Source organism: Ranitomeya variabilis, chromosome 2 (assembly GCF_051348905.1).
Source record: "Ranitomeya variabilis isolate aRanVar5 chromosome 2, aRanVar5.hap1, whole genome shotgun sequence".
Taxonomy (NCBI): Eukaryota; Metazoa; Chordata; class Amphibia; order Anura; family Dendrobatidae; genus Ranitomeya; species Ranitomeya variabilis.
Window position 1 is genome coordinate 220,389,981 of NC_135233.1, and position 11,268 is coordinate 220,401,248.

An 11,268-nucleotide genomic window follows, 5' to 3' on the forward strand; every position below is an offset into this window, starting at 1 on the left:
GCGGAATTGCAGGGGATTCCGCACACCTAGGGGTCCATTGATCTGCTTACTTACCGCACGGGGCTGTGCCCACCATGCGGGAAGTAAGCAGATTATGTGCGGTTGGTACCCAGGGTGGAGGAGAGGAGACTCTCCTCCACGCACTGGGCACCATATAAGTGGTCAAAAAATAAGAATTAAAATAAAAAATAGTCCTATACTCACCCTCGATGTCTTCCCGCCTCCACTGCACGCTGTCGCTTCTGTTCCTGTAGCTGATGTGCGCTGAAGGACCTTGCCGATGACGTCACTGTCCTGTGATTGGTCGTGAGCGGTCATGTGACCGCTCACGTGACCGTGACGTCACGGAAGGTCCTGTGCGCACACACCAGCTATACGGAACGGACGCCGGTGAGATGTCTGGGTGAGTATAAGCATTTTTTTATTTTTTTTATTATTTTTAAACATTCTATCTTTTACTATAGATGCTGCATAAGCTGCATCTATAGTAAAAAGTTGGTCACACTTGTCAAACAGTATGTTTGACAAGTGTGACCAACCTGCCAGTCAGTTTTCCAAGCGATGCTACAGATCGCTTGGAAAACTTTAGCATTCTGCAAGCTAATTACGCTTGCAGAATGCTAAAAAAACGCGAAAAAAACGGAAAAAAAACGCAAAAAAAAAAATGCGGATTTCTTGCAGAAAATTTACGGTTTTCTTCAGGAAATTTCTGCAAGAAATCCGCAACGTGTGCACATACCCTGACTCCGGCCTCACGGTCATTCATCTAAATTGCTGTGATGAAATGTTTTTCCTGCGACTGTTGGAAGTGAAATGTCTAACTGGTGGTCAGAGAGAGACGGATCCTCCATTCAGGCTTTTCTTGTCTTAAGAGAGAAGAGATGTTAGAAAGCGTGTGCTACACATTTGTCCCGACTAGGTTGCGTTCAGTCTTTTCCCCTATGGCACCCCCTTTGCTGTGCTCCATGTCTGGTTTAACAAGTTGTCTGATGTATTTCTGTGAAATAATTTCCATAGACCTTTTAAGGCCCAGTTAGAGACATATTCATGTTTTAGTTTTGAGACTTAAGAGTTTTAATTTTCTTTTGAGCGCTCCAACATCTGTTCACATTGTGCAGTCATTTTTTTTCTATATGGTTTGCAATGCATTATTATCATGTGACATGATTATATTTTTGCTACTTTTATTATTAGTTTTTTTGTGAGGTGCAACTCCATTAGTATATAACTTTTGTAAATCTTTGCATATTGTCTTTTTTTATACACAAAGGCAGCACTCCTCTTATTATGGTGGTGGCCACTTATTTTTGTAATTTAATTCTGCGCCGTGACGTCTTAGTCTATCTGAATTACATTCTAAACTTCTCCGGAGTCTTAAGGTACCTTCACACTAAACGACTTTGCAACGATAATGATAGCGATCCGTGACGTTGCAGCGTCCTGGATAGCGATATCGTTGTGTTTGACACGCAGCAGCGATCTGGATCCTGCTGTGATATCGCTGGACGTTGCTGAAAGTCCAGAACTTTATTTGGTCGTCAGATCGGCGTGTATCATTGTGTTTGACAGCAAAAGCAACGATGCCAGCAATGTTTTACAATGGTAACCAGGGTAAATATCGGGTTACTAAGCGCAGGGCCGCGCTTAGTAACCCGATATTTACCCTGGTTACCATTGTAAATGTAAAAAAAAAACAGTACATACTCACCTTCTGATGTCCGTCAGGTCCCTGGCCGTCTGCTTCCTGCACTGACTGTGAGCGCCGGCCGGCCGTAAAGCACAGCACAGCGGTGACGTCACAGCTGTGCTCTGCTTTTACTTTACGGCCGGCCGGCGCTCACAGTCAGTGCGGGAAGCAGACGGCCAGGGACCTGACGGACATCAGAAGGTGAGTATGTACTGTTTTTTTTTTTACATTTACAATGGTAACCAGGATAAACATCGGGTTACTAAGCGCGGCCCTGCGCTTAGTAACCCGATGTTTAGCCTGGTTACCCGGGGACTTCGGCATCGTTGGTCGCTGGAGAGCTGTCTGTGTGACAGCTCTCCAGCGACCACACAGCGACGCTGCAGCGATCGGCATCATTGTCGATATCGCTGCAGCGTCGCTTAATGTGACGGTACCTTTAGATTCTCATCACCTGCATGTCCCCTTTATTCTTAAAAGACTGTGAGAAAAACAAACTTTATGCCAAGTTGGAGAAACGTCTCTTTGAGTATCATGAACTGCCATATGTCGGACACATCATCTAATCTGGAGAGCTATGCATGAATCCAGAAAAAGTTTCCATTATTTTAGATTGGTTACAGCAACCCAAAGCTTTTGAGGGCCTTCAAAGATAACTCATTTTTGCAAATTATTACTGCATGTTTTTTTTAAAACTACTCTCAAGTGGTTGCTCCTCTTATTGCCCTAATTCAGAAGGGTGCTAATTCCCATAACTGGTCACATTCTACTGTTGCTGTCCTACGCCATTGTGAAGTTGACAGATTGTTTGTCCTTGAAGTAGATGCCTCTACTTTTGATGCAGGAACAGTTCTCTCACATATTTCCTCATGAGCCAGAAATCATCCCTGTTTATACTTCTCAAAAAAAATTTCTCCAGAAGAATTGATTTATTTCATTGGTGAATATTAGGTCTTAGTCATAAAATTAGCCTTTGAAAAATGCCAGCATCCACATGTAGGAGCTTAGTCTAACAGCTCTGCTGGCATCACTGCATGGTCTCCCATCCCCCACCTGCATTACACTCAAACTCACTTACTACTCTGGGCCTTGTTGTGACTTCTCTCTGCTGCCAGCTCCATGCTGTGTGCCTCATGTCTGCTGCTTGCTCTGTGCATACTCTGTCTGTGTGCATAGGGGGGCGGCGCCGGCAACTCCTGTGTCTTATTGAGACTGTGTGCACCTTGCTTAGGTGTCCCTGGCCAATCGCCATGAGGCTACCTGTATTTAAGACATCCCCACCCATTGGTGGGGCCTGTGCAACTTACTCCCTCAGTCAGTTCTTCTCTGCTGAGGTGCCAGGCCATGTCTCTGTGACTCTTGTGTTCCACCACCCAGGGGGGCGTTGTACCCTGGTCTGTTTCCTGTGTAGCCACCCAGTGGGGCTTAGTACCCTGGCCTATGTCCTTGTGTAGCCACCCAGCGGGGCTTCGTACCCTGGCCTATGTCTGCCACTCAGAGGGGCGTCGTACCCTGGCTTGTGTCCATGTCTCTGTGCCTTGTCTCGTTCCTGACTCTGTCTTAGTCTAGTCCTGTTCTTGTGTCCGTTTATATCCCTGTCTTGGTTTGCTTTTTCTGCTGTGCGTACTCTGTGTCTTGCTTTGCTCTGCTTTGCCCTCTGTGTCTTGCTTTGCTCTGCTTTGCCCTCTGTGTCTTGCTTTGCTCTGCTTTTGGCTCCGCTCTCTGCGACCTTGCTTTGCTCCTTGCTCTGCATTCTGTGACCTTGCTCTGCACTCTGTGGTTTTGCTCTCGACTCTGCACTCTGTGTCTTGCTTTGCACTCTGACTTTGCTCTGCTCTCAGCTCTGCACTCTGTGGCTTTGCTCTCAGCTCTGCTCTCTGTAGCTTTGCTCTGCACTTTGCCCTGTACTCTGACTTTGCTCTGCACTCTGTGGCCCTACTCTGCGGCTCCACTCAGCTCTCGCTCTGCGGCTCCTCTTCTTGTGGTTCTACTTTGCTCCGCTCCTTGCGGTTCTACTTCTCCAGCTCTTGGCTCTGCCTCCTGCGTTTCTGCACTTGGCTCCGCCTCCAGCTCTTGGCCCCGCCTCCTGCGTTTCTGCACCTGGCTCCACCTCCAGCTCTTGGCCCCGGCGGCTCCTGCGTTTCTGCACTTGGCTCCACCTCCTGCTCTTGGCTCCGACTCCTGCGTTTCTGTTCTTGGCTCTAGCTCCTGTGCTTTCGCTCTGCATCCACACTTGCGGTCTTTCTCTTCCTATTCATAAGTCCTCCTGTCTGAACAGGTTCTTACATACCTGCCTGCAGACCGGTCCCTACCGGTTCTTCCAGTGTACCAGCTTTGTACGCCTGTCCTGCCAGAGAGCCAGCCGTACCTGCCTGCCTACCAGAGAGCCAGCCGTGCCCGCCTGCCTGCCAATGTGTCTGTTGTACCCGTCTGTCTGCCTGTGTTTCAGCCGTGCCCGCCCGTCTGCCAGAGTGCCAGCCATGCCCGCTTGACTGTCTATGTTCCGTTCCCCGGTGGGATCAGCAGCCACAGCCAGACACCACCCTGGAGTGGTACCTGGTAGCTTCCTATTGCACAAGTCTGACCTCACCATCAGAGGCTCCAGCGAACACCTAGGAAGCTACTTAGTTACGCCCCTTCCAGGGAAGTTTGGTCTGTGGTCCAGTGGGGCCACACCCCCGCACGCCTGTGCCAACCAGTCGGGGTGCGAGCGTGACACTTAGTTTCTAGTGACCACCTATAATGATCACAAAAAACTGGAATCTCTTCAGTCAGTCAATAATCTGAATCGCTTCTGAGCTTGATATTTTCTCTTATTTTCACGGTTTCACGTCATTCTCATCTACTGTCCTGCCAAGAGAAACCACAATTCTTTTGACCCATGTGATGCCTCTGAAAATGCGCCCTCACATGTAATTTAATTTCAACGTACATATCACAGACCGTCAGGCAAGAACTCACCAGGAGCCTGAGCGGTCCAAGCTGCGGCAGACCAGACACACCGATGGCCCAGGACGGACTGCGCATCCCACGCTGCCCAGGGACTGAGGGCAGCAGCAGCAGTGCGACAGTGCCGCTGAGTAAGCCAGACGGATGAAGAGGATGTGGAGAAAGGACCTGCGGCATGTGACCGAGGGCCACGGGGGGACAGAGGCAGGGCTAAGTTCAAGGCTGCTGGAGGAAGCAGTGTAGCACGCCGGAGACACCTGGGGTTAGGAGGGGAGACGGAACCACGGGGCACCTGGGAATAATGTGGCACCTGGGAATAACGGGGGCACGAGATAAGAATAGGCAGGCAGGGGTCGGATGAGGAAGTACCAAAGGAGCAGACAAATAGAGAAGCCTAAGACAAAGCAGAAGTCAAAGCCAGGAGAGTAGATAACAGTACCGAATAAGGAGGCAAAATCACAACAGGGGGCAGACTAAGTCAAAACCAAACACACGGATCAGAACACAGGCACAAAGCACAGGCAACCAGGAGTCGACATACTCAGCCAAGGGCAAAAGTATAACTGACAAAGCATGGGTCCACAAACAGGCTATAAAAAGCCTCACAGAAACCAAAGGGAGGCTACCAAAATTAACCCCAGAAACACCAGACCTGAACATAACAAGCAAACCATGACAGTACCCCCCTCTCAATGGGGGTCCACCGGACCCCCAGGCTTCTTAGGATGCCTGGCATGAAAAGCCAGAACCAGACGGTCTGCGTGCTCCAACCGGGCGGGCACCCAAGATCAATCCTCCGACCTATAACCTTTCCAATGTACCAGGTACTGCAATGTCCTGCGTATCAGGTGGGAATCTACAATATGTCCCACCTCATACTCCACGTGTCCCTCCACCAGCATCGAGGATGGAATCGATCCCGGATCTTCCACCACTGAACCCAAGAGTTTCAACAGAGACCTATGGAACACATCATGAAGTTTTAACAAGGCCGGAAGTCGTAAACAATAGGCCACTGGATTAATAACCTCATTAACCTCATAAGGACCGATAAACTTTGGAGCCAACTTGGACGATGGTACCTTTTAAAGGGAACCTGTCACCCCCCCCCCCAGTCGTTTCAAACTAAAAGAGCCACTTTGTGCAGCAGTAATGCTGCATTCTGACAAGGTGGCTCTTTTAGTTCTGGGTGCTTTAACTAGAGAAATAATCTGTTTTTTAATTTGTTAGAAATACCTTGTCTTCAGTCAAGGAGGCAGGCGTTACCCCCCTGCTTCAGACGCCACACAGCTGTCACTCAAATCTTCTTGGTGCCGGGCACCGCCTCCTCCTCACCGCTGTTTTGAAAATAGCCGGCGCCTGCGCTCTTTTCCCCTGCCTGGTGCAGGCGCAGTGAGCGCTGCCCCTCTTTCCTCATATGCAGCCCAGCTGACTGCGCCTGCGCGGCCACCCTGCCTGTGAATCCCAGCCCCGCAATGTGAATAAATCATAAGTCACTGCGGGGCTGGGAATCACAAGCAGGGCGGCCGCGCAGGCTCAGTCAGCTGGACTGCATATGAGAAAAGACGGGCAGCGCTCACTGCACCTGCACCAGTCAGGGGAAAAGAGCGCAGGCGCGGGCTATTTTCAAAACAGCGGTGAGGAGGAGGTGGCGCCCGGCGCAAAGAAGATTTGAGTGACAGCTGTGTGGCGTCTGAAGCAGGGGGGTAACGCCTGCCTCCTTGACTGAAGACAAGGTATTTCTGACAAATTAAAAAACGGATTATTTCTCTAGTTACAGCACCCAGAACTAAAAGAGCCACCTTGGCAGAATGCAGCATTACTGCTGCACAAGGTGGCTCTTTTAGTTTGAAACGACTGGGGGGGGGGGGGGGGTGACAGGTTCCCTTCAACGCTGATGTTCCGAGTGGAAAGCCACACCTTGTCAACTAGCTGAAATGCCTGACCAATGTTCCTTTTTCTATCAGCAAAAAATGTATATCTCCTTTGAGCCCTGGAGATATTTCACCGTACCTCCGACAACAGGTTATTGAGCCTTTTAACGCACACCTCTGCCCCAGGGCAACCAGAATACAAACTCGAGAATTCTCCAAAATGTGGGTTAAACTCATAGTTGACTAGAAACGGAGATTTACCAGTGGATTGATTGACTCAATTGTTAAACGCAAATTCTGCTAGAGGCAGGGCATCACACCAGTCATCTTGTAAAACATATGTCAAACACCAAAGGATCTGTTCGAGGGATTGATTGGTGAGCTCAGTTTGGCCGTTACTTTCAGGATGATATGCCAAAGAGAAAGACAGGGAGATACCTAACATCTTACAAAAGGCCCGCCAATATTTAGCCACAAATTGCACCCCCCGTCAGACACCACATTCAACGGTACACCATGCAAGCGTACGACATGTTGAAGAAAACATCTGGACAAAGTTTCCGCTGAAGGCAAGGTTCTTAAAGGTATAAAATGAGCCTGTTTGGAAAACCTGTCCACCACAGCCCACACGACAGTATTACTCCGGAAAGGAGGGAGATTAGTAATGAAGTCCATGGACAAATGAGTCCATGGCCTCTCCGGGACTGGCAAAGGTACCAGTCCCCCGGCTGGCTGGCAATGAAAGCTCTTGGAATGGGCCAGACCCCACAAGCAGAAACTTTTTTTTTTATATATCAGAACTCATAGATGGCCACCAAAAAATCCGTGCCACTGCTTCCCGTGTGGCCGAAATGCCCAGATGAGCACTCAGCCTAGACTCATGAAATTCCCGCAGGAACCTAGACCAAAACTGCTCAGGAACAAACAATTTACCTTTAGGTTTGGATGTTGGAGGAAAGGCCTGGGCCCTCACAATCTCCAGCTCCAGCTCAGAAGATATCCCTACCACACCAGGATAAAGAATGGAGGACGGCGGGTTGGGGGCGGACACTGGGTCAATGCTTCGTGATTAAACATCCGCTTTAACATTTTTGGATCCTGGACGAAACATGATAGAGAATTGAAATCGCAAAAAAAAAGACCAATGGGCTTTTCTGGGGGTTAACCTTTTAGCGGACTCAATATATGCTAAATTCTTATCATCGGTGATCACAGTGATGGGATGGGCCACCCCCTCCAAAAAATGCCTCCATTCTTCAAAAGCCAACTTAACTTCAAGACGTTCCCTATTGCCCACATCATAGTTTCTTTCAGCCGAAGAGAACTTCCTGGAAAAAAGTCACATGGCTTAAGGTTGGTTAACTTGGCAGGACCCTGAGATAATACTGCTCCTACCCCCACCTCCGAGGCGTCAACCTCCACAACAAATGGCTTAGACGGGTCTGGTTGCACCAAGATTGGGACAGACATGAAACACCTCTTTAAAATCAAAAAAGGACTCTTTAGCCAATGGGGACCAATTCTTAACGTCCGCCCCTTTACTTGTAAGAACTGTGAGGGGTTGAACTACCTGTGAAAATCCCTTGATGAATTTACGGTAATAATTAGCAAATCCCAAGAAGTGCTGGAGACCCCTGAGATCCCGGGGTTGAACCCAATCTACAATAGCTTGCACCTTCCTGGGATCCATATGAAACCCCTCACAAGACACGATAAGACCAAGAAAGGATAATTCTTGAACAAAAATGAACACTTTTCAAGTTTGACAAACAATTGGTTCTCCCTGAGTCTCTGGAGAACCGTTCTTAAGTGATGCAAATGAACTTGACTGTCGGCAGAATGTACCAAAATGTCATCTGAAAAAATTACCACAAAACGATCTATAAGGTCCGCAAAAAACACATTGATAAAGTTTTGAAACAGTGCCGGGGCATTCGTGAGGCCAAAAGGCATTACCAAATTTTCAAAAAAAACCTCAGACGTGAGGAAGGCCGTATTCCATTCATCCCCCTCCCTCCCTCACCCTTATAAGATTGTAAGCCCCCTGAAGATCAAGTTTGGAGAACCATATAGCCCCAGATAGTTGATTGCATAAATCCGGAATAAGTGGATGGGGATACGTATTTCTAACTGTTATCCTGTTAAGTTCCCCGAAAGTCGAGGCAGGGGTGTAAACCACCATCCTTCTTTTTAACAAAAAAGAAACCGGCCACCACAGGAGAAACAGAAGGCCGTATGTATCCCCTGCTGAGGCTCTCAGCAATATATTCTTTCATAGCTAACCGTTCGGGACCAGATAAACTAAGCAGACAGGCATTAGGCAGTTTAGCCTCAGGAACTAAATCAATGGCACAGTCAAAAGGCTTTTGCGGTGGTAAAGCCTTGGCTTCGCTTTTGGAAACCATATCCTCAAAGTCCTTCAGGTACTCCATAATACCCTCCAGACCGACAGACGACACAGAAGCAGATTTAACTGGTTTAACGCTCAGGGTAGATTTATGACAGGAATTAACACAGTTAGGTCCACACATAACAATTTCCCCTGTTTCCCAGTTGACGACAGGGTTATGGCGTTGTAACCACGGCATCCCCAGTGCGAGCCCGAAGGCAGATTGTCCAGAACAAACCAACTTAAATCTTCCTCATGAGTAGAGCCCACTTTGAGCAAATAGGCCTCAGAAAAACAAAGAATTCCAGCTTGGGTGAGGGGAGATGAGTCAATGGTCACAACTTTGAGAGGGGTCTTGAGCCTGACTGTCCCTATCTTGCACTGGGCAATTACGTGGGGGCTGATCAGGTTGATGGAAGAGCCGCTGTCCACAAAAGCGGTAGAAAAAAAAAAGACAATCATCCACTAGCAGTGCAACTCGAAGCAACATTTTATAACATGAGGACAAATGTACCTGAAGGTCTGGGTAGTTTCCTCAATCACCAACCAGACCTAGTCGTTTCCCGTCACCTTGGAAGATGAAAATATATATAGAGTGCTCTCAGTCTGAGAGACAAAATAGGAATCTTGTGGGTGTGATACCTTTTAATGGCTAGCAAAATATAGTGAATGATGTTACAAAGCAAGCTTTCGAGACGGCTTGCGTCTCTTCATCAGCCTGGTATTATTAAAACAATGGGGTCTCATACTGCATCACCCCCTCCCGTAGTCTGCGATCCATGTGCACCGCCTGGATCATGGCGTCCTCCAGAGAGTCAGGCGGAGGGTGAAGCGCCAGGGCATCTTTCAGATGTTCAGACAGGCCTCTCTGGAACAAACCCTGCAGGGCAGTGTCATCCCAAGAGACCTCCGCAGCCCAGTGCCTGAACTCTGAGCAAAACCACTCGACCGAGTGCTTCCCCTGACACACACTCATCACCATATCCTCGGCCAGGCGCACTCAGTCTGGTTCATCATAAATTTGCCCCAGTGCCTCAAAGAAAGCATCAACAGTCAATCTTTCAGGGGCCACAGGAGGAAGGGAGAAAGCTCAGGCTTGAGGAGCCCCCCAAAGTAAAGACATAATCACCCCCACCCTCTGAATTTCATCCCCAGAGGAGCGGGGTCTAAGAGAAAAGAAAAGTTTGCACTCCTCCTTAAAATTTCTAAATTCCTTTTTATCCTCTGAGAAGGGGTCTGGCACCTTAACGGAGGATTCAGGGGACACCAGAGCAACATCTCGACTCCCTGCCCCAGGGCACCCGCAGAAAAAGCCCCGTGCACAGTATCTGCTATTTGTTGCTGGGACTGTGCCATGGTCTGTTGTTCCAAATTTAATTTTTGAAACATCTGAGTCAGGTGCTTAACCTGCTCAGCCAGGGCCTGAAGGGGATTCATATTCCTCCCACACTCCACGGAAGGAAAGAGGCAAGCAAAGAAAACAAGAGGTATGTTGGTCAGTTATAATATCACGGACCGTCAGGCAAGAACTCACCAGGAACCTGAGCGGTCCAAGCTGCGGCCGACCAGAGACACCGATGGCCCAGGATGGACTGAGGATCCCACGCTGACAAGGGATTGAGGGCAGCGGCAGCAGTTTGGCAGCGCCGGTGGGTAAGCCAGATGGATGAAGAGGACATGGAGAAAGGACCTGCGGCACGTGACCGAAGGTCACGGGGGACAGATGTGGAGCTAAGCGAAAAGCTGCCAGAGGAAGCAGAGGAGCGCACCGGAGACTCCCGGGGTTAGGAGGGGAGAGGGAACCACGGGGCACTAGGTAATTAACCTGGGAATAACGGGGGCACCAAATAAGAATAGTCAGGCAGGCAGGGGTCAAGAATACCGGGACGGACGAGGAAGTACTGAAGGAGCAGACAAACAGAGAAACCTAAGACACAGCAGAAGTAAAAGACAGGAGAGCAGATAACAGTACTGAATCAGGAGGCAAAATCACATCAGGGGACAGACCAAGTCAAAACCAAACACACAGATCAGAACACAGGCACAAGGCACAGGCAACCAGGGGTCGATGTACTCAGCCGAGGGCAAAAGTATAACTGACAAAGCATGGGTCCACAAAGAGGCTATAAAAAGCCTCACAGAAACCAAAGGGAGGCTACCAAAATTAACCCCAGAATCACCAGACCTGAACATACCAAGCAAACCATGACAGTATATTTAATACCATCTCTTCACCTTCTGGTTAAAATAGAGACAGGACATCAAATAATTCATGGCATTTTGCCCTTAGTGTGCATAGTTTAAACCCTCACGTTACGCACCTCTTGTTCCTCTTTAGCTACTTCTTCTACCACAAGAACCCTGGTCTG